The sequence below is a fragment of the Bubalus kerabau genome, chromosome 16, assembly GCF_029407905.1.
Source record: "Bubalus kerabau isolate K-KA32 ecotype Philippines breed swamp buffalo chromosome 16, PCC_UOA_SB_1v2, whole genome shotgun sequence".
Classification (NCBI taxonomy): domain Eukaryota; kingdom Metazoa; phylum Chordata; class Mammalia; order Artiodactyla; family Bovidae; genus Bubalus; species Bubalus kerabau.
This window is the reverse complement of record NC_073639.1, coordinates 22,143,954-22,166,491: the sequence shown is the minus strand read 5'-3', so window position 1 is coordinate 22,166,491 and position 22,538 is coordinate 22,143,954.

The following is a 22,538-nucleotide window of genomic DNA, read 5'->3' as shown; positions in this document are numbered from 1 at the left end:
GAAAGAGTTCATTTGGAAAGGAAGTCTTTCTTCCCAAAGGAAGGGAAGATATAAGGCCTGGAGAAGAAAGAAGGAAGGCCAAATACTTCAGAGGTGATAGGGTCACTGAGGTGACTAAGTATTGGAAGTACAAGTAGGTGACCTCATGCTAAGATGTCACCACCTCTTCAACTTCCTTCCCTCTTCCTTCCCCCTCCCCCAGAATCTTAAAATCCAAACAAGTTCTTTTGGTCATATCTTTCTTCTGGTCAAATCTTACTATCTAGACAAATTATTAAATATTTTGATTTTTCTATGTTCTCTCATATATCTTCCCAGGCAAGCCACAATTTCCATTATGTGCCTAAAGTCTGGAATAGAATGTAGAAAACCACGGAACTAGTCTTTGTGAAAATATTGCTTCCAAATACTCTCTATTCCAGACTTCATACACCTTATAAATATAAACAGAACAAGAAATTTCACAATTTCATAGAAAAAGGACCTAATAAACTTTAACTGTAAACAGCACTGTCTAGTAAAAATATAATATGAGCCACATATGTAATTTAAAAATTTCTGGTAACCACAGTAAGCAGAAAGTAACAAGTGGAATTGATTTTAATAATATATTTATTTAACACAACATATTAAAAATACAGTCATTTCAACAGGTAATCAACATAAATTTTTTGATGAGATATTTTATATGTTTCTTTATATTAAGTCTTTGAATCCAGTTTTATGCTTATCACATGTCAATTTTCCAGTACTCACTAGTAATATGTGGCTATTGGCTACCACACTGGACTGTGCAGCTCTATACTATTCACATCTTTTCATATATTCTTCTAATTTTTCTGAACAGTTATATGTGTTTTTTTCATGTATCTAACCAGTTACTCGCACTCTTGCATTCTTTACCCCTGAATTACTGTGTACAAATGCACGTCACATATGCACCATGCATATTGAAATATATAATATATATTTATCCATATGACTGGTATGATCCACATAAATGGCCTACCATTTTCAAAATCCATCTAATAATCTTCTGTTGTGTTATGATACTGACTTTTGGGCATTCATCTATTGGACATCTGAGTAATTTACCATTTTTCTCTGTTACTGTTGTGAATGACTTTTTTTTAGAGTGGAATTTTTTCCCCCTTTCTTTCTCTCTCCTTTTCCCCCATTCTATGTCTTTTTCAGGATTAAACAAAGTGAGATTGAGAGACCGTCCTTCCTCAGCTGGTCCAGGATCAACCACTTTTCCACTCTACAAGCACTACCTAGGAGCATCTATGTCTTCATCGATAAAGTTGGTTACCAACTTAACGGGCCCAATTAATTCATGAATGTGAAGAAACAAAGATGGTAGGGTCAGAGGCTTGAAGGGTATAAAACAAACAGCTTCTTTCATAAAGGCTCTTGTAGGAGAAAAGCAAAACCCCCTTCATTCTGAAGTGTCAGGAGAGGATGTAGTAGCAAAACAGAAAACACAGGCGGAATATGGATGCAGTTTTCCACCCAGCCCCGCTGACTTGAAGACAACAATGAAAAGGCTTTTATGGCTCCTATTACCAAGGTGATGGGCTGGATGTAATTAAGGATTAAACTGAAATTCCCAGTACATATCCAGTGTCTCCGGAACTTGACAAGCTGCCATCTCTCCAAGATCCCTGGGAGGAGCAATGAGGCTGGCTTAATAGAGGAGAGGGCATGAGGGGGGCCTGCCCATAGCAAGCCACTTATGGCAGTGCTAATGAACAGGGAGGCCTTCTAAGAGGGGAACCGGAGCAGTGGTGCCACTTTCCCTTTGTTGCGTGCACATCAGCTGGCTTCTCCTTAGGGGCAGTGACTTGTCAGAAAGGAGACAAGTTGCTAGGTAACCAGGGAGTATGAGGGAAGCCCCTCCCCCATCCCCAGGGAAGCAGAGAGACAAGGGGGCTCCAAGAAGGATATGTCAGTTAAAAAAGACAAAACAACTATAGCCTCAAACATGGAAAGATTAACTGCTACCCTACGAAGTAGCAGGATACTTTTTTTTTTTCCAGAAGGGGAAGGCTAATCAGAAGAGAATTACTGTGACCTGGGCGTCCAAGGAGAGGGAAGAAAAGGGAGGGAAAAGGCCAGAGAGTAAAGGGAGAGCAAGCTGTGTGTTTGGTTTTGGGTTTCTTTCAGCTGTGCCCCACAGCATGTGGGATTTAGTTCCCTGACCAGGGATCAAACCCATGCCCTCTGCATTGGAAATGTGAGTCTTACCCACTGGACCACCAGGGAAGTCTCATGGGGGAGCAAAAGAGTGAGGGAGAAGATTGTGGGAAAGAAAGCATCTCCATCAACTCGAGAAATGACCCTATCACAAGACAATGTATTGGGGCCATCATGAACTCCAGGGCCTTCAGAAGGTTAAGACACTCTATGCAAAAAAAAAAAAAAAAAAAAAAAAGCAGGTTAAAAAGTGTGGTCTTTGGACCAGCCAAATCTAGAAACTAGTTGGAACATGTCAAGCCCAGATTCAGGCCCACTGCTTCAGTAACTGTGTTCTAACAATCCTTCAGGTGATTCAGAAGCACACCAGTTTGAGAGTCACTGCTGCAATGGAACAAGAAGATTTTGGAGAGTGGGCAGGGGCCTGTCAACGATGGCACTGTGCAAAGTCAAACAGTCAGGGAAAATTTCATTCAAAGCTATTGCAATAATGGAGAGAGGCCAGTGCTCAGACTTAACTTCCCTGGATCAGAGGGCAGAAGGATTTTATTTTTTAATTTATTTTTCATTTTAAATTCTTATTTGGCTGCTCCAGGTCTTAGTTGTGGCTTGTGAGATCTAGTTCCCTACCAGGGATGGAACCCCAGGCCTCCTGCACTGGGAACTGAGTCCCAGTCACTGGACCACCAGGGAGGTCCCCAGAAGGGTTTTTAAATTTGGGGGTGAGCTAGCAGAAAACTATTGGACAGTGTTAAGGTGCTGTCAAATGCCATCTGTGTTTGTTCATAAGCTTCTCCTGTCTTTATGGCAGAAGGCAGCTTTACAATCAGAAGCAAGGTGTTCTCTACTGTTAGGCTAGAGGCTGAGATAGAGAAGCTGTCTCTTCTGATGATTACCTTTCCAAAGGTCCCCAGGTCCTAGAGAAGGACATTCTTGGAGCCATATTGAAGATGACAGGGATGAAAGGCAGGTCTCCAGAAGGAGACCTCTTCAGGGTGATGGAGGGAGGGAGAGATGGAGTGATGGAGGGAGAGGGGGAGGGACAAAAGCAGCCGGTGCAGAGTGTCTTCTCTTGTTGTCGCTGCTGGTTTCATTTCTTTCATGGGAAACCAGACAAAGGGCACACAGGCAGGGAAGGCAGCTTGGGCTTGATTTGCCAGATTCTCTCAAAAGGTTTTCTGAAGAACTGATAATATTCGCCTGGAGCCAATTGTCTGTGGTTAAGATAACAAACCCACGGCTGTCCTTCCCAACTTAAGCTAGGTCTTACTGCTGCACCAGTGATTGTAACTCCCCATAGACCTACCTCTGAGGGACACAGACAAGATGAATTGCCTTCCATGATAGATTTACTGGAAGACTCTGCACCTCTAACCATGGGATTCCTGGGAGGTATGACTACTCTTGTCTTTGAGCATTAGAAGTCCTGCCAGAAGGGCTGGCTTGCTTCCCACCCGCATTGTCTGCTGTGGCTATGCTTCTTCCATATTGCTGGTAACTGAGCACGCAGCACTGATCAGGGTTGAACTGCTCCAAAGGGCAAAAAGGCTGTCACTAGTGACCTTTTAGATAAACTGGCCCATGCCTCCCTCCTTTTTTTTTTTCTTTTGCTCAGAAAGGTAAGGAGGCAGATGTTCCTGGAAGTCAAACCAAGGCCAGGCATGAAAGTTTGACTAGTGTTTTGTGGGGTGCTGTGTAGCCCCTCACAGCACCAGGCTCAGCGAACCTGCCTCCTGCACAGAACAGAGGGTGAGGCCACAGGGCCAAGGCCTCTGGGGCCTAATGTTGGGTCAGCTCAAAGACATATGCACCCCCATGTTCATAGCAGCATTATTTACAGTAGCCAAGACATGAAAGCAACCTAAGTGTCCATCCACAGAGGAATGGATATACATATTATATATATACATAATGGATATATATATATATATAGTCCACATATATACAATGGTGGACTATTAGTCATAAAAAAGAATGAAAGAGTGCCCTTTGTAGCAACATGGATTTGAAAGGTTGTTGTTGAATCACGCGAATACACTGGGATTCTTGGCCCCCGGAGGAGAAGAATTCAATCCGGGGCCAGAGACGAGGCTTGATCGCTCAGAGCTTTTGTGTAATAAAGTTTTATTTAAGTATAAAGGAGATAGAGAAAGCTTCTGACATAGGCATCAGAAAGGGGCAGAAAGAGCACCCCCCTGCTAGTCTTCAGCTGGATGTTATATAGTCACTAGCAGTCTGTTAATGAAAGAAAGGAATGTCTTAAAATTCAGAATGGCACCAAATGGTTTATCTTGGGCCATAAAATAATTAACTTGAATCTTAAAGAAGGGCAGACCACCATACAAATAGTTTCATTTACATAGATTAGGGGAACAATATCTGAGTATAACATACTGGTTTGTCAAGTAGGTTTTGGGCCAAGAGGCGGAACCGACTTGGAGACAGAGTTTGGGGTAAAGGCGTAGTACATTAGCATAGCTTAAGACAAACATTTCCATAAGAAAAAGGCATTGGTTATCTCTAGGCTCAAGAATAGCTAACTTCAGGAGAAACCAGGTGTCATTATGGCAACACAGTATTTTAAGAGAAACCTCTCTTTAAATTTGTATAGAGAAGGAAAAAAATATTGCTAGTTTGTTTCCTCCTGCCGCTTAAGAGAGATAAAAATGTCTGACACTTGCAGGCTATTTCCTCCATTTGGAGACCCCTGGCCTTCCTGCCTGTTACCCTCTCAGATTGACCTAGAGATTATCACACTAAGTAAGTCTGAAAGAGAAAGATGAATACCATATGACATCACTTCTCTGTGCAATCTGAAGTATGACACAAATGGACTTTTTGACAAACCAGAGACAGATTACAGATAGAGAGAAGAGGCTGTGGTGGCCAAGCGGGAGGGTGGGTGGGGGAAGGACAGACTGGGAGGTTAAGATCAGCAGATGCAAACTAGTATACGCACGGTGGGTGAACAACAAGGTCCTGCAGCACAGCACAGGGAACTATATTCAATATTCTGTAAACAATATAATGGAAAAGAAAACAATAGGTTCAGCTGCATACTAATGTCTGCCACAGTCCATCCATGAAGAAGATGCTCCTGGGACAACCAAATGGTGATATTTAAGAAATAAAAATGCTGGGAATTCCCTGGTAGTCCAGTGATTAGGACTCTGGGCTTTCATTGCTGAAGGCTGGGGTTTAATCCCCAGTCAGGGAACTGAGATCTTCCAAGACACATGGCATGGCCAAAAAATTTTATATATATAAATGAAATAAATAAATAAATGAGCTATGAAAGTGTTCATCATTATCATTTTACCCTGTACTCACTGGCTTATTTGTATCACTAGACTGTGGGCTTCTCAAGACAGGGCTAACTAACCCTCAGTGAATGCCTGTGTTGATATGTGAGTAAAAGGATAAATGGGAGGCCCCAGAACTCCCTTTGTCCACTCTGTGGTTGCCCATTTCCTTCTTTTTTTTTCCTTCTATTTTTCTGGTTTTTTTTAAATTAATTTTTTTATTGAGGTATAGTTGATTACAGGCATACAACACAGTGATTCACAATTTTAAAAGTTTTATTTATAGTTATGACAAAATATTGGCTATATCTTCTGTGTTGTACAATGTATCCCTGTAGCTTGTTTATTTCACACATGGTAGTTTATACCTCTTAATCCCTTATCCCTAGGTTGTCCTTCCCCCCGCCGTCCTCACTGATGACCGTTAGTTTGTTCTCTGTGTTTGTGGGTCTGTTTGTTGCTTGTTATATTCACTAGTTTTATTTTTTAGATTCCATATATAAGTGATATATGGTATTTGTCTTTCTCTGTCTGACTTACTTCACTTAGTATGGTAATCTCTAGGCTCATCCATATTGCTATGAATGGCATTAATTCATCCTTTTTATGGCTGAGTAGTATTCCATTATATATCTATACCAAATCCTCTTTATCTAGTCATCTGTTGTTGGACACTTAGGTTGCTTCCATGTCTTGGCTATTGTAAATAGTGCTGCCAGTCTCTTACCATCTTTTATTTCACCCATAAAAATGTTTTTGAGAGACAAAACAAAACAAAACTGTGTTTACCTCACCATTCTTAAGAGTTTGAAAATTGCTGCCAGAAGAACTATAAGTAGATCGGCAATCTTGGTAATACTGGGTATTAATTAAAAAAAAAAAAAAAAAACTAAGTTAACCTGAGAAGAATATCATCTAGCAAACGTTAACACTTTTTGACTGAACTGCTGAAGACCCAGTGAATGCAGGGGAAATGCCTGTTTGTGGAAATGACTTACAAAAATAGCCAAACCAACATTTGAGAGTGTGGATTAGTCTAAGACAAAAGATTAATGCAACCACACCATAAATAATTCATCAAGGAAGTTATTTAGTGAATATTTACCGTGTGCACAACAGGTACCTCACCAGCCACAGAAATGCTAAGACCACATTTACCTCCTGCAGGTTTCTGTAAGCAAGGTGCCCTGATGGCCAAGAAAGAACCTCAGGGAGCCTGAAATTGTGCACCTAAAAATAACGTTTCTGGGACTTCACTGGCTGTCCAATGGTTAAGACTCCAAGCTCCCAAGGCAAGAAGCATGGGTTAGATCCATGGTTGGGAGCTAAGATATTTCATGCCATGGGGTGCAACCAAAATTAAAATTAAAAATTAACAGAACAAAACATTTCCAAAGCAGATGGTTTTAAAAGACACTATTCTAAATAAATTTAAAACAACAACATTGAAGAGTTCCTGGGAATTCTCTGGCTGCCCAATGGTTAAGACTTGGAGCTTTCATTGTGGTGGGCTCAGATTTGATCCCTGGTAAGGGAACTAGCAATGGCACCCACTCCAGTACTTTTGCCTGGAGAATCCCATGGACGGAGGAGCCTGGTAGGCTGCAGTCCATGGGGTCCCTAGAGTCGGACACGACTGAGCGACTTCACTTTCACTTTTCACTTTCATGCATTGGAGAAGGAAATGGCAACCCACTCCAGTGTTCTTGCCTGGAGAATCCCAGGGATGGGAAGCATGGTGGGCTGCCGTCTATAGGGTCACACAGAGTCGGACACAACTAAAGCAACGCAGCAGCAAGGGAACTAGCAAGTAGAGGTGATGGAATTCCAGTTGAGCTATTTCAAATTCTGAAAGATGATGCTGTGAAAGTGCTACACTCAATATGCCAGCAAATTTGGAAAACTCAGCAGTGGCCACAGGACTAAAAAGGTCAGTTTTCATTCCAATCCCAAAGAAAGGCAATGCCAAAGAATGCTCGAACTACCACACAATTGCACTCATCTCACACGCTAGTAAAGTAATGCTCAAAATTTTCCAAGCCAGGCTTCAGCAGTACATGAACCGTGAATTTCCAGATGTTCAAGCTGGTTTTAGAAAAGGCAGAGGAACCAGAGATCAAATTACCAACATCCGCTGGATCATCTAAAAAGCAAGAGAGTTCCAGAAAAACATCTACTTCTGCTTTCTTGACTATGCCAAAGCCATTGACTGTGTGGATCACAAAAAAATGGAAAATTCTGAAAGAGATGGGAATACCAGACCACCTGACCTGCCTCTTGAGAAATCTGTATGCAGGTCAGGAAGCAACAGTTAGAACTGGACATGGAACAACAGACTGGTTCCAAATAGGAAAAGGAGTATGTCAAGGCTGTATATTGTCAGCCTGCTTATTTAACTTATATGCAGAGTACATCGTGAGAAACGCTGGGCTGGAAGAAGCACAAGCTGGAATCAAGATTGCCGGGAGAAATATCAATAACCTCAGATATGCAGATGACACCACCCTTATGGCAGAAAGTGAAGAGGAACTCAAAAGCCTCTTGATGAAAGTGAAAGAGGAGAGTGAAAAAGTTGGCTTAAAGCTCAACATTCAGAAAACGAAGATCATGGCATCTGGTCCCATCATTTCATGGGAAATAGATGGGGAAACAGTGGAAACAGTGTCAGACTTTATTTTTTTGGGCTCCAAAATCACTGCAGATGGTGACTGCAGCCATGAAATTAAAAGACCCTTACTCCTTGGAAGGAAAGTTATGACCAACCTAGACAGCATATTCAAAAGCAGAGACATTACTTTGCCAACAAACGTCTGTCTAGTCAAGCCTATGGTTTTTCCTATGGTCATGTATGGAAGTGAGAGTTGGACTGTGAAAAAAGCTGAGGACTGAAGAATTAACGCTTTTGAACTGTGGTGTTGGAGAAAACTCTTGAGAGTCCCTTGGACTGCAAGGAGATCCAACCAGTCCATTCTAAAAGAGATCAGCCCTGGGATTTCTTTGGAAGGACTGATGCTAAAGCTGAAACTCCAATACTTTGGCCACCTCATGCAAAGAGTTGACTCATTGGAAAAGACCCTGATGCTGGGAGGGATTGGGGGCAGGAGGAGAAAGGGACGACAGAGGATGAGATGGTTGGATGGCATCACCAACTCCATGCATATGGATTTGGGTGGACTCCGGGAGTTGGTGATGGACAGGGAGGCCTGGTGTGCTGCGGTTCATGGGGTCGCAAAGAGTTGGACACAACGAGTGACTGAACTGAACTGAACTGAACTGAAGGGAACTAGGATCCCAGAAGGGAAGGTATGGCCCAAAAAAACCCCACAACAGACAAACCAACCAAAACAACAAAAAACATTAAATGGTTTCCATTTTAAACCTGTGGTATTGAAGAACAAAGTAATTTTCCTTATGAAAAATTCTCAACAGTGCAAAACTAAAGGACGATCCGGAGAAACTGGTTTTAGCCAGAAGAGTAAAAGGTTGGAAATGCACCAAGCCATATCCCTTCCAAGTGTCTTTATTTCATCTAATTTTAAGGAGCAAGCCGGCATGCTTTTGTAAGCATTTGCGTGCAAAGTAGGCTGGAAAGCGGCCTTGTTTAAACAAGAGGTCCTAGCAAGGGCGCCCACCGTCGCCCACCCTTGGCAGCAGGAACCTGCCAGCGATGAAAGAGGTGGCCACGTGAGAGTTGAAGCTGAAAAGAAGGCTTTGAGTCGCTCAGCTGTTTAATAAATGTGGTTTTCCCGCTAAGGTTAGAAATGAAGCAAGTGGGGAATGCATTTGTGAGCGATCCACCACTCTGGGTCCATTCTGTGCTTGCAGCGAAAGAGGCGAGGTGTCCTCGCTGTGGGCGGCTTTTCAAGCTTCTGGAGGAACCCTCCCTTATCCCCAGCGGTCCCTCCATCACAGCGAGGCCTTTGGCTGCAGCGGGGCTCTCAATGGGTTGATAACCACAGGAAAGACGCTAAAGCTGCTTTTGATCCTGGCATAAATCAGAAGGAAAAAAAAAAAAAAAATTCCACACCTCCCACCACAGAACTTTAGTTATCTAAACTGGGATATTTAAAAACTCAGCAACCCTTTGAGAGGACTGTGAAGTGACCCAAGATGAAGGCAGAGGGCTCCCAACTCAAACAATCGCTTTTGTTGGAGGCAGAGGATTTTCCTCAGTCTGACAGCCGGCTCCAGAAATCCAGAGAATGGAGGACGATGAATGGGCCTGGGGGAGGATGTGGGGGAGGTGGGTGGGCTGGTCAGGTGAGAGTCAACGTCTCCTTGTGTGACTAATCCACATTTGTCACCTGCCTGCCCCTCCCTCTGCATTTATGCCACGAGAGCCAGACCTTTGCAGCATCGTGACGAGAACTCTAGACATCTAGACATGAAGAAACATCCTAGACAAACCTCCCTGCTTTATTACTATTTACTTATTCCTATTAATATTTTCTTGTGCTAGTCTGCTTGGGCTGCCATAACCATGTAGCCACAGGCTTGGTGACTTAAACAACTGAGATGAATTTTCTCATGGGTCTGGAGGCTTGATTCAAGATCAAGGCGCTGGCAGGGCTCGTTTCTGGGGAAGCCTTCCTTCCTGGCTTGCAGAGAGTCACCTTCTCTTGTGTGTTCACATGGCCTTTCCTCTGCCTGTCAGCTCCTCCATTCTCTTTCTCTTCTTAGGAGGAGGTGAGTCCTATTGAATTAGGGGCCCACCCTGATGACCTCCTTTACCTTAATTGCCTACTTACAGGCTCTAGCTCCAGGTTGAGTCACAGTGAGGGGTCAGTGCTTCAACATATGGATTTAAGGGACATAGAATTCAGTTCGTAGTACATCTCCTCCCTCTTCTTTTCCGTTTTAGTAAGACTGTCCTTTTTACTTCTGTCCCCAAAACTCTTATCAAAATATTCACTCCAGAAAGGGCATAGTTGGCACTGCCCTAGGAATATAGGGGTTGGGGGTGGGATGGACAGTTGGATGGTTGGGACGTGCCTCAAGATACCAAGAGTGTCAAACAACTAGACTGCAGAGTATGGACTGGGACATGGAGTGCTGGAACTAAGTGGTTACTACACTGTCTTTCTCCTTTTCGTATTTAGCTTCTAGAAAAAGAGTCATGCTTATTTTATTCATTATTCCACTTTATTTCCAACCTAGCTTGTCTTCCACCACAATTCTGAAATGTTCTTTATTGAGATGGCAAAAAAGTGCTTCCCTGGTGGCTCAGATGGTAAAGAGTCTGCCTGCAATGCAGGAGAGCAAGGTTCGATCCCTGGGCCGGAAAGATCCCCTGGAGAAGGATGGCACCCCACTCCAGTATTCTTGCCTGGAGAATTCCATGGACAGAGGGGCCTGGTGGGATATAGTCCATGGGGTCCCAAAGAATCAGACACAACTGAGTGACTAACACTTTCACTTTCAAAAAGTGCCTGCTAACCATCTCCTTGCATCACACTGTAAAGGGGAAAACTTGCCCCTGTGGATCTCTAATTTCACATTTCTGGCACAAGATGTGGTTTATTCCCACACTGGCCAATTCAGCAACACTAGCTGGGTGTCTTGCAGTTCAGTTTGGTTCTGACACTCCCTACTTAGAGCTAGCATCAGAGCCCTCAGTCCCTCAAGGCTTTCCCCACCCCTAGATGCCAATTGCAAATTCCTTATGCTTTTGACCTACCAGTTGTAAGTCAGAGATTCCCATGACCTCCTGCTCCAGTTTAATTAACTTGCTGGCGCAGCTGACAGAACTCAGGAAAACAGTTGCCTTACTAGGTTACCGATTTATTAGAAGAAGGTACGTCAGAAGCAGCCAGATGGAAAAGGTGCATAAGGCAAAATATGTAGGAAGGGGGATGGAGCCATTCTCCCTGCACGGCCATATGTTCACCAACCCACAAGCTCCCTGACCCCATCCTTTGAATTTTAAAAAGCTTTATTTATTTTTGGCTGCACTGGGTCTTCATTGCTGCACACAGGCTTTCTCTAGTTGCCAAGATCGGGGGCTACTTTTCCTTGCAGTGCTTGGACCTCTCCTTGTTGTGGCTTCTCTTGTAGCCGAGCACAGGCTCAAGAGAGTGCTCGGGCTTCGGTAGCTGTGGTACATGGGCTTAGTTGCCCCAAGGCATGTGGTATCTTCATTGAATTGGTGTCCTCTGCATTGCAAGGCAGATCCTTAACCACTGGACCACCAGGGAAGCCCCCATCCTTTGAGTTGTTAGGTAGGCTTTATGACATAGGCATGGCTGATTAAATCATTGGCCACTGGCAACTGACTCTCATCTCCCCAGAAGTTGCAGAACTGGGGAGGGCTGAAAGTTCCAACTCTCTAATCACGTGGTGGGTTCTCCTGGCAACCAGCTCCCATCCTTCAGTTCACTTCAGTTCAGTCGCTCAGTTGTATCCGACTATTTGCGACCCCATGAATCACAGCACGCCGGGCCTCCCTGTCCATCATCAACTCCCAGAGCTTGCTCAAACTCATGTCTATAGCGTCTGTGATGCCATCCAACCATCTCATTCTCTATCATCCCCTTCTCCCACCTTCAATCTTTCCCAGCATCAGGGTCTTTTCCAGTGAGTCAGTTCTTTGCTTCAGGTGGCCAAAGTATTGGAGTTTCAGCTCCAGCATCAGTCCTTCCAATGATTATTCAGGACTGATTTCCTTTAGGATTGACTGGTTGGATCTCTTTGCAGTCCAAGGGACTCTCAAGTCTTCTCCAACATCACAGTTCAAAAGTATCAATTCTTCAGCGCTCAGCTTTCTTTATAGTCCAACTCTCACATCCATACATGACTACTTGAAAAACCATAGCTTTGACTAGACAGACCTTTGTTGGCAAAGTAATGTCTCTGCTTTTTAATCTGCTGTCTAGGTTGGTCATAGCTTTTCTTCAAAGGAGCAAGCGTCTTTTAATTTCATGGCTGCAGTCACCATCTGCAGTGATTTTGGAGCCCTCCAAAATAAAGTCTCTCACTGTTCCCACTGTTTTCCCATCTATTTGCCATGAAGTGATGGGACTGGATGCCATAATCTTAGTTTTCTGAATGTTGAGTTTTAAGCCAACTTTTTCACTCTCCTCTTTCACTTTCATCAAGAGGCTCTTTACTTCTTCACTTTCTGCCATAAATGTGGTGTCATCTGCGTATCTGAGATTATGATATTTCTCCTGGCAATCTTGATTCCAGCTTGTGCTTCATCCATCTTGGCATTTGGCATGATGTACTCTGCATATAAGTTAAATAAACAGGGTGACAATACACAGCCTTGACGTACTCCTTTCTCATCCTTAGAGGCTTTCCAAAAGCCACCTTATTAACATAAATTCCAGTGCAGTTGAAAAGGATTTGATATGAATAATGAGACCCTCTATGGCACCCCACTCCAGTACTCTTGCCTGGAAAATCCCATGGACGGAGGAGCCTGGTAGGCTGCAGTCCATGGGGTTGCTGAGGGTTGGACACGACTGAGCGACTTCACTTTCACTTTTCACTTTCCTGCATTGGAGAAGGAAATGGCAGCCCACTCCAGTGTTCTTGCCTGGAGAATCCCAGGGACAGGGAGCCTGGTGGGCTGCCGTCTATGGGGTCACACAGAGTCGGACACGACTGAAGAGACTTAGCAGCAGCAGCAGCAGCTTTCACTTTTATGGCTCTGGAGCTATTTCAGGATCCAAGGCCAAAAGGCAAATTTTATAACAAAAGATGCTCCCATTCTCTTATCACTTTGGAAATTCCAAGGGTTTTAGGAGCTCTCTACTGGAAGACCAAATGTATACAAGCAGTCGCTTCAGTCATGTCTCACTCTTTGTGACCCTATGAACTGTAGCCTGCCAGGCTCCTCTGTCCATGGGATTCTCCAGGAAAGAATACTGGAGTGGGTTGCCATGCCCTCCTCCAGGGGATCTTCCAGGCCCAGGGACTGAACCTGTGTCTCTTGTGTATCCTGCACTGGCAGGCAGGTTCTTTACAACTACTACCTCCTGGGAAGCCCGACCAAATATATATTTGTTATTATAAGTCATCATCTTATATATACCTATGTTGCTGCTGCTGCTACTAAGTCGCTTCTGTCATGTCCGACTCTGTGCGACCACATGGACTGCAGCCTACTAGGCTTCTCCATCCATGGGAGTCTCCAGGCAAGAACACTGGAGCGGGTTGCCATTTCCTTCTCCAAGGCATGAAAGTGGAAAGTGAAAGTGAAGTCGCTCAGTCGTGTCCGACTCTTCGCGACTCCATGGACTGCAGCCTACCAGGCTCCTCCATCCATGGGATTTTCCAGGCAAGAGTACTGGAGTGGGGTGCCATTGCCTTCTCCGATATACACCTATGTACACTTTATTAATTTAAGCACGCATTCAACTGAATACTGCATTTGGTCCCAACCCAAGTTTGTCCTGAGTTTGCGTATGTGGGGCCTTGTGGACAAATGGAGTTTTGGTTCTTGATCCTCTCCTTATTAGACTAAGTTATGAGGTTGTACATAATATTCCTCTCCTCTTATATTTGAGTTAGAAAAGTGCTTTTCAGATTTTAAACACTGTGGTGTGCATGATGTCATTTTAACTTGAGTAATGGAAAAGTGAAAAAGTTGCTTTATTAGAATAATTCCATGCCTGTTGCAATTCTGTATTTTGGGGTAAGAGCAGAATTCCTCTTAGAGGTTGATGGCTTTTTTCTTTAGGAAAATACCTTGACAGGCCTTATGGAAATAAAAGGTGGGACAACCATGGAGACAAGGGTTGTGAAAGAACTGTGTCATTGCATGTACTCTCCCTGTATATGAATTTAAAAGCATTATCATGGAGGCTTGCAATATAGGGAGGTTGGGGCACCAGACCTAAAGAGGATGCAAAGTGGCGAAGGGTCTCTATAGAGAGAGATGACATGAGCAAAACTGCCAGAGTTAGCACCCAGTGGGAAAACTTGTCCTTGAGAAATTCCGATTGAGGACTCGAAGGTATTGACCAAGAATTAGTCAATCTAAAATTGGAAAATTTTACTTGAGCCAAATTCAAGGATTGTAACCTGGGAACAGCATCCCAGAAAGCCCTGAGAACTGTTCCACATCGAAATCAAGATACAGTTTATTTTCTTTTTAAGACAGAGGGCTGTATATTGACATATTATTGAGTTTACATAATGCAGATTTAAGCACCACCATGGCACATCGTGTGACCTTTATAAGATCAAGAAGGTTGTTTGTCTGCTCGTGACACTGTTCATTTAGAGGATCTTAGATCCTAGTTCCCAGATCAGGGATTGAACTCAGGCCTCAGCTGCGAAAGTGCAGAGTCCCCTCACTGGACCACCAGGGAATTCCAGGAATGTTAGAACAGTTGATTAGAACAGTTTGGGTGGGGCTTCCCTGGTGGCTCAGTGGTAAAGAATCCACCTGCCAATGCAGGAGACACAGGTACAATCCCTGGGTCAGGAAGACCCCCTGGAGAAGTAAGTGGCAAACCACTCCAGTATTCTTGCCTGGGAAATCCCATAGACAGAGGAGCCTGGTGGACTGCAGCCCAGGGGGTCGCAAAAGAGTCAGATACCACTTAGCAACTAGACAACAACTTGATGCTAGGAGAATGTTGCTGTGTATGGTTGAGTAGGTATTCCTGCTGATGGGGAGGGTGGTTGGTGCATACTGCAGGTACACAACGCAGAGTGGGTGATGAGGGGAGGCCAAAGGTCAGGGAAGAATTTTTATGTTTAAATTTTTCTTGTCTTGACATAGGTGATGTTCAGTTTTCTTTCTAGGCATATGCTGTGCTGTGGTCTCCTCTTTTATCCATGAATAGTTGGTAAATGTCTATCACATGTAACAGCTTTGTGCTGGTGGGGCTTGAGGAAGGAAAGAGTAACCGTGGCCACACGTGGAGGGTCATGGTGAGGGAGAAGGCAGAGGAGAGAGAAGAGAGAAGAGAGAATAAGCTGATTCCTGCTCTCCAAGGTTTAAGCAAGAGAGGAGAGACCCAGATCCTTTAGAAATCCTAGAGTGATTCTTAATATCCACATAGATAATCCACTCAACACTATGACTTCTAGTTCTTTTAGCTCCTCATTTCCATCGATCTTGTCCTCCAGCCTGTCACTCACTCTCATGGTCTTATCAGTTGCTGCATCTCTTCCAAAATTTTGATTTCAAGCATCCTAATCCCTGATCATCCTTACATACCCTTTCTGCTCCTCCCTATGGCACCTCTGCTCTAAAAATGATCAGCCACACTTGGATTTTTAACCCACTGACTTTCCCATCTTTGCATTTCTGTCCACCCTTTCATCACCTTACTTATTTCTTAACCCAGCTGAGAGTCTTTGGGTCATCCTGAAAATCACCATCAGCTCCTCCTTCCATCACTTTTTCCTGCAAGGCTCCAGCCCTACTTAAATCCAATTCTCTACCGACTCCTGAAAAGCGGAAGGCTACTTGGAACAGTCACATGCTGTTTGGATTGGTCTCATTTTTAAAAAGTTATATTTTGTTTTTTATTATTTTGGCCACGCTGTGCCACGTGTGACAGTTTCCTGACCAGGGACTGAACCCATGCCCTTGGCAGTGAAAGTGTGGAGTCCGAACCACTGGACTGCCAGGGAATTCCCTGGTCTCACTTTAAATTTATGAACTCAAACTTCAAATGGGCTGCTATCGGTCTGGGTCCAACCAGGCAAAAAGAAACTAAGTGTTTAAAACAGTGGGAATCTGATACAGGGAATTGGTTCTGTAAGTGATGGTTGATCTAAGAAATCAAGGTCACCAGAGAGCTTAGCAGTAGCGTGGAGCTCTACCAGCCTGAGGTTGGAGACAAAGATGGAGACTATGGCCAGGGCCCAGGACCAAAGTCACTGGGTGAGAGGTGAAACCACCGTGAGCATGGCCAGAGAGGGCCAAGACGAGATGACACCACCTGAGTGGGTCAGTCCTCTGCAGTGCAGAGCGGAGCAGGGAGAGGGCAAGGAAGAGATTAAGGAGAAACAGGCTGGTAAAGTTCTTCCCTCCGTTACTCAGAATCAGAGAAGCAGAAACACACATACTCTCACACATACATATATACATATATATACACACATATATAGTTCTTAGTTCAGACTACTATTAATATAACATAATATCTTATGAGTACATCATAAACAAAAGAAATTTGTTTCTCACAGCTCTTCATCTGGGAAGGCCAAGATCAGTGGGCTTGCAGATTTGGTGTTCAGTGAGGGCTTGCTTCTTGGTTCATAGATGGCCCTTTTTTAAAATGTCCTCACATGGAGGAAAGAGGGAGGAAGCCCTCTGGGGCCTCTTTTAAAAGGGCACTGATGCTATTCAAGTGGGCTCCATCCTCATGACTTAATCACCCCCACTCCCCACAAAGCTCTACCTCTTAATACCATCACTGGGGCTTAGGATCTCAGGACATAAACTGGGGTGCGGGGTGGGACACAAACATTCAGTCATTGGCAGCACACAAACATTTTAAGGGATTTTTATAGGAGTTTGACTTGTGCAGCTGTGGGAGCTGGTTATGCCTTCTGTAGGTGGCTGTTGCTTTGGTCTCCAGGGCCTGAGGTCAGTAAGGCAGGCAGTTAGGGGGGACAGGTGGATGTGAAGGGAGGTAGCAGGTGCATATTAGAACCTCCAAGGATGGGCTGGAGGTGAGAGGAAGGACTAAAACTCACGTTAGTCTCTTGTCTCTTCCCACCTCCCACATTGGTGAGGGCCATGATCTACAGTAGAATCTGGTGGCCTTGGTCATAGAATGAAATAGACACCTGGGCTGGAGTCCAAGGCACTGAGGGAGCAGGTTCAAGGGAGCAGGTCTGAGGCTGCCTCACGCCAGTGCCCAAAGCCAGCACATGCGCGCCCATGGGCCTGGGTGACCACAGCACCGTGTGTTCGGTGCTGACCGTCTAGTATAAAAAGAAGGCCACTGCTTCACTTCTGTCTTCCAAGTCCTACACAAAATGACTCTTGTGGCCTCCACGAACACAGAACTTCTTAGGAAGGGGATGAATTTCTAGTTAAACTAAGTTCAGTTCAGTTCAGTCACTCAGTCGTGTCCGACTCTTTGCAACCCCATGAAACGCAGCACGCCAGGCCTCCCTGTCCATCACCAACTCCCGGAGTTGACTCAAACTCATGTCCATCGAGTCGGTGATGCCATCCAGTCATCTCATCCTCTGTCGTGCCCTTCTCCTCCTGCCCCCAATCCCTCCCAGCATCAGAGTCTTTTCCAATGAGTCAACACTTCGCATGAGGTGGCCAAAGTATTGGAGTTTCAGCTTTAGCATCAGTCCTTTCAAAGAACACCCAGGACTGATCTCTTTTAGAATGGACTGGTTGGATCTCCTTGCAGTCCAAGGGACTCTCAAGAGTCTTCTCCAACACCACAGTTCAAAAGCATCAATTCTGCAGCGCTCAGCCTTCTTCACAGTCCAACTCTCACATCCATACATGACCACAGGAAAAACCATTGCCTTGACTAGATGAACATTTGTTGGCAGTAATGTCCATGCTTTTCAATATGCTGTCTAGGTTGGTCATAACTTTCCTCCAAGGACTAAGCGTCTTTTAATTTCATGGCTGCAGTCACCATTTGCAGTGATTTTTGAGCCCAGAAAAATAAAGTCTGACACTGTTTCCACTGTTTCCCCATCTATTTCCCATGAAGTGATGGGACCGGATGCCATGATCTTTGTTTTCTGAATGTTGAGCTTTAAGCCAACTTTTTCACTCTCCTCTTTCACTTTCATCAAGAGGCTTTTGAGTTCCTCTTCACTTTCTGCCATAAGGGTGGTGTCATCTGCATATCTGAGGTTATTGATATTTCTCCTGGCAATCTTGATTCCAGCTTGTGCTTCTTCCAGCCCAGCGTTTCTCATGATGTACTCTGCATATAAGTTAAATAAGCAGGGTGACAATATACAGCCTTGACGTACTCCTTTTCCTATTTGGAACCAGTCTGTTGTTCCATGTCCAGTTCTAACTGTTGTTTCCTGACCTGCATACAGGTTTCTCAAGAGGCAGATCAGGTCGTCTGGTATTTCCATCTCTTTCAGAATTTTCCACAGTTGATTGTGATCCACACAGTCAAAGGCTTTGGCATAGTCAAGAAAGCAGAAGTAGATGTTTTTCTGGAACTCTCTTGCTTTTTAGATGATCCAGCGGATGTTAGCAATTTGATCTCTGGTTCCTCTGCCTTTTCTAAAACCAGCTTGAACATCTGGAAGTTCACAGTTCATGTATTGCTGAAGCCTGGCTTGGAGAATTTTGAACATTACTTTACTAGCGTGTGAGATGAGTGCAATTGTGCGGTAGTTTGAGCATTCTTTGGCATTGCCTTTCTTTGGGATTGGAATGAAAATTGACCTTTTCCAGTCCTGTGGCCACTGCTGAGTTTTCCAAATTTGCTGTCATATTGAGTGCAGCACTTTCACAGCATCATCTTCCAGGATTTGAAATAGCTCAACTGGAATTCCATCACCTCCACAAGCTTTGTTCGTAGTGATGCTTTCTAAGGCCCACTTGACTTCACATTCTAGGATGTCTGGCTCTAGGTGAGTGATCACACCATTGTGATTATCTGGGACGTGAAGATCTTTTTTGTACAGTTCTTCTGTGTATTCTTGCCACCTCTTCTTGATATCTTCTGCTTCTGTTAGGTCCGTACCATTTCTGTCCTTTATTGAGCCCATCTTTGCATGAAATGTTCCCTTGGTATCTCTAATTTTCTTGAAGAGATCTCTAGTCTTTCCTATTCTGTTGTTTTCCTCTATTTCTTTGCATTGATTGCTGAGGAAGGCTTTCTTATCTCTCCTAACTAAGTTGACACATACAAATCCACCAGAGCCCACACTGAGATGGAATCTGTATCCTTTTAATGATACTTAGATTTTGTTTGAGGAAACTCCGGGAGACAATGAAGGACAGGGAAGCCTGGCATGCTGCAGTCCATGGGGGTGCAAAGAGTCAGACGTGACTTAGTGGCTGAACAACAACAAGATTTACCTCCAAATTGAGAAAATAGTAAAATAATGCTTCCACTTACACAATGGAACTGTCCCTCATACAACTGAAAATATAATCTTCCTCCAAAAGAGGACCCAAATCCTTTCCCCCTCTTTGGGTGATGATTATTTGTCTTCTTAGGGCCCCACTGTCTCTGTGAGATAGAAAGTTGAATACTACGAGTACCCATACGTTAGATGGTAGGTGAATGGAAGAGGGGAAAAGGGAAAAAAGTTAATATAGAAACAAATTCATATTGAAATAAGAAAGAAAGACTCATAATGATTTTGGTTTTTGTTTTTCCAGGTGATCACATGGTCTTAGCTGGTATTCGTGACTGTTTCCTTCCATCGCTGGCGGCTCAGACGGTAAAGAATCTGCCTGCAATGCAGGAGACCCAGGTTCAACCCCTTGGTCAGGAAGATCCCCTGGAGAAGGGATTGACAAGCCACTCCAGTATTCTTGCCTGGAGAATTCCTTGGACAGTGGAGTTTCACGGGCCACAGTCCTTGGGGTCGTGAAGAGTCGGACACGACTGAGTGACTAACGCTTTCACACTTTCTTCCACTACTTACCTCATATTTCCTTTGCCCTTAGCAAATCTGACCGGACATGGTAGTGGATGACCTGAACCTTCATTCCTGAAAGATCTGGGTGATCATCAGTCCTGATACTATAGCTCCACGGACTCCAGTCCAGGGGTGAGGGGACTAAGAGATGGCCTGGGTGTCCCCCTCCATTCAAGATACACTCCCCCAGGTCCCGAGTTCCCCTTGACGGCCTATCGCTTCAGCTAGTACATCACTGCCTTCTTTGTCTGTTGACGTCCCTGGCCTGAGGATCCCAAAGCGACCAGATGGCAGTCTAAACTTCCAATTTCAGGAACCATTGCTGTATCCACTGATGGAACTAACATGTCTAGCTTAACAGAGCCTCACGTTGCAGGGATAGGAAGCGAAACTTCCCCAGAGAATGTCATCCCTCTCCAATCATCAGCTGGTTTCCTGGCTGTTGGTTAGTAGCTAAGTCGGGTACGACTCTGTGAGACCCCAGGGACTGTAGCCCGCCAGGCTCCTCTGTCCATGGGATTCTCTAGGCCGGAATACTAGAGTGGAATACTAGAGTGGGTTGGCATTTCCTCCTCTGGGGGAAATCTTCCCAAGCTCAGTGATCGAACTTGAATCTCCTGCATTGCTAGGCAGGTTCTTTACTGCTGAGCCACCTGGGAAGCCCAGTCTCGTGGTAGCAGGTTGATTATAAGATAGCTTCCCTAATGGAAGGGGGAAGAGTTGGTTTTCTCTAAATTAGACACTTTTCTGCATACAGATTTGCCTTCTCTGCCTGAGCTACGTCTGCACAAACCACAGCTGGGCTACGAGGCTGGGCTCACAACTACCACATATACTCATTTACGGCTCCTGCATCCTATAACTCCCTGGACCATGAGGCAACACGCCAATACAGAAATCTGACATCTTGAAGAAGACAAGGTGCCCTTGAGAAGACTGCATCAGGGCTGGGTTGAGAAGGACTTAGGTTATCAAACCACTGCTAGTTTTCTCACTAAGGGAACAGCGGAGCAGCCTGAAAAAAAAGCAGGTGCTGGAGATCCAGAGGCGTCGAATGGCCACTTGATCATTTCCCCAGCAGAGGGCAACCCGGTCCCCAGCCGCCAGCCACGATCTCCAACAGGAGCTGCCTTCTCTACTCTCCAGCTAGGCATTTCTCTTGTCTCTCCTCTACAATTTTCCCTCCAGAAAGGGACGACTTCTTTGGGATTTCTTACTTCTCTATAAATTTCTTCTAAATTTCGTCTCCATGGAGCCTGACCTGCATGCATTCCCAGATTGAACAGACCCTCTGGCCTAATCTTGCAACCTGGGACAGCCCTGCCAACCCTCCAGCCACTCAGGGTGAGTCAGGCACATCCAGGCTGCCACCCAAGAGCTGGCTTCCAGGGAGGCAGGCCCCAGAGAACGAGGGAGCTCTGTGATCTCCAGGAGCGTGCTGCAGTCAGGGCCTACAAAGGAGAGAGATGAGGGGAAGCTGATTTTCACAGGGAATAAATAGTTACTGATGTTCTAATCAGTTCATCAGTTAGAGATCCCAAACCAGATTCATCAGAGCTACCACATGAGCCCCAGAATGGACTGTTCTTTTTTTTTTTTTTTTTACAATTACTTGGATTCTTTCAGCTTTGTTTATCCTTAACATCACACAACTGAACTTCATGAGCACGTTGTGACCACGACTTTTCCTGTGACCTCTTGGGGCTAAAATTAGGCACAAAATGCTGCCCTCTGCCCCTATCCATTAGTGATTGGATCCTGTTATGGACTGACTTGTGTCCCCACCCCCCGGATTCGTATATTGAAGCCCTAATCCCCAGAACCTCAGAAGGTGACTGTATTTGGAGAGAGGACCTTTAAAGAGGCAATTAAAATAAAATGAGGTTGACTGTGGAAAACAGCATGGAAGTGCCTCAGAAAACAAACCAAAAAAATATCCATATGGTCCAGCAACCCCACTCCTGAGTGGGAACTAGATGAAAACTCTAATTTGAAAAGATACATACACCTCAGCATTCAGAGCAGCACTATTTACAATAGCCAAGACGTGGAGGTAGCCCCCCCCCCCAACTCCCCAATAGAGTACTATTCAGCCATAAAAAAGAATGAAATAATACCATTTGCAGCAACATGAATGGACCTGGAGATAATCATACTAAGTGAAGTAAGTCAGACAGAGAAAGACAAATATTACATGACATCACTCACATGAAAAATCCAAAAAATCATATAAATGAATCAACATGCAAAACAGATATAGACTCACAGACAGAAAACAAACTTGTGGTTACAAAAGGAGAAAGTGGGGGGGGGTGCATAAATTAGGAGTATGAGGTTGACTGATACAAACTATTATACATCAAATAGATAAATAACAGGATTTACTGTATAGCACAGGGAATTATAGTCAGTATCTTGTAATAATCTGTAATGGAAAGGAATTGGAAAAAAGTGTAACCCAATCACTTTGTTGAAACA